General features: G+C 47.1%; 1 pseudogene; it reads right to left on the reverse strand.

Annotated features, from left to right (window-relative positions):
* Positions 1-386: 386 nt before the first annotated feature.
* Positions 387-1,046, reverse strand: LOC142829166 (olfactory receptor 52D1-like; annotated as a pseudogene).
* Positions 1,047-1,561: the final 515 nt, after the last annotated feature.

Below are 1,561 nucleotides of genomic sequence, written 5' to 3' on the forward strand. Positions count from 1 at the left end.
CTTGGAGGGGATTCTGAGGACAGCCCTGATGATCAGACTGTAGGGGTGTGTCTAGACTACAGGGTTTTGTCGACAAAAGTGGACTTTTGTCGACAAAACTATACCTGCGTCCACACTACCGCTGAGTTCTGTCAACATAACGTCGACAGAACTCAGCAGTTTTGTTGACGCTGGTAAACCTCATTTTACGAGGCATAACACCTTCTGTCGACAGAAGGTGTTATTGCCTGTAGGGTTGCGTCTAGACTACACTGCCATGTCAACAAAGCAGCTTGCTTTGTCGACAGAACTCAATGTAGTCTAGACGCTCTTTGTCGACAGAAGTTTTGTCGACAGTATCTGTCGACAAAAGTTCTGTCGACAGAAGCCTGTAGTCTAGACGTACCCTAGGACAGGGCAATGAGCATTAGATCTATCCCCATGGTAACAACCATTGTCACCAAACCATGCAACTTGATGACGGCGATGTCCCCACAAAAGAGCTTCGCCACAGTCATGCAATCACAGTCATTTTGGGGGATAATGCGGTTGTCACAGAAGGGCAACCTGCTCAAAAGCAGAGGCATAGGCAGAATGATGAGAAGGGCTCTTACCAAACCCACTAGCCCTAGCTTAGCTATTCGTTCATTGCTGAGGATGGTGCTGTACCTCAGGGGGTTACAAATGGCAATGTAGCGATCGAAGGCCATTGCCACTAGCACAGCTGATTCCGTAACTACAACAGTGTTAAGGAAGAATGTCTGGGTGAGGCAGCCAGCCAGAGTAATCCCTTTCCAATTAAACCAAAATATACACAGGGCCTTCGGCACCACTGAGGAAGAGGTGGCAATGTCTGTGAACACCAGCATGCAGAGCAGCAGGTACATCGGCTGGTGCAGGGTCTGCTCTTTGACTACAAAAAACAGAACCAGGAAATTTCCCAACAAGCCAATGAGATAGCACCCTCAGAAAGGGATGGAAATCCAGATGTGAGCAGCCTCCAGGCCAGGGATGCCCATGAGGATGAATGTTGAAGGGTCAGAGGCGTTGAGGTTAAAAGCTGCCATGAAGTCGGGACACCGTGGATTCCTCTCAACAATCTCAAGGTGCCTGAGCAAGGAGGGAAGCACAATGAGGGGTTTTGCAGGCTTGATAACAAACAATGTGATCAATATTGTAGAGTTATAAACAATAGAGAAAGGGGCTTGAGCAGTGAGGTGGCAACAATTGCCCATGGCCCTGGATTACTCAAATTATAGTGAAGACCAGAGCAGTCCTCAGAGGGAGCCAAGCAAATAAGGGAAGGGTTAGAAAGATGGCAGATGAACATCAGTGCCAGTAACTGCAACACATACCCCCTTGGAGGAGAATGCCTGAACTCCACAAACACCTACAAGATTCTAACTGAGCTGCATGAAATGAGGACAGGGTCTTGGGCATCTTGTTAGGCAGCTGAATGAAGACTTCCTGAAAATTCCAGTGTAACCACCACCCGGCAGATTGTAACTTGGTATGTTAAATGTCGTCTAATTGAATAATCAATTAACGTCATATATTGTTATCGGTTAGTCATCTGTTCTGT

This window comes from Pelodiscus sinensis, chromosome 1 (assembly GCF_052426305.1).
Source record: "Pelodiscus sinensis isolate ZL-2025 chromosome 1, ASM5242630v1, whole genome shotgun sequence".
NCBI classification, from domain to species: Eukaryota; Metazoa; Chordata; order Testudines; family Trionychidae; genus Pelodiscus; species Pelodiscus sinensis.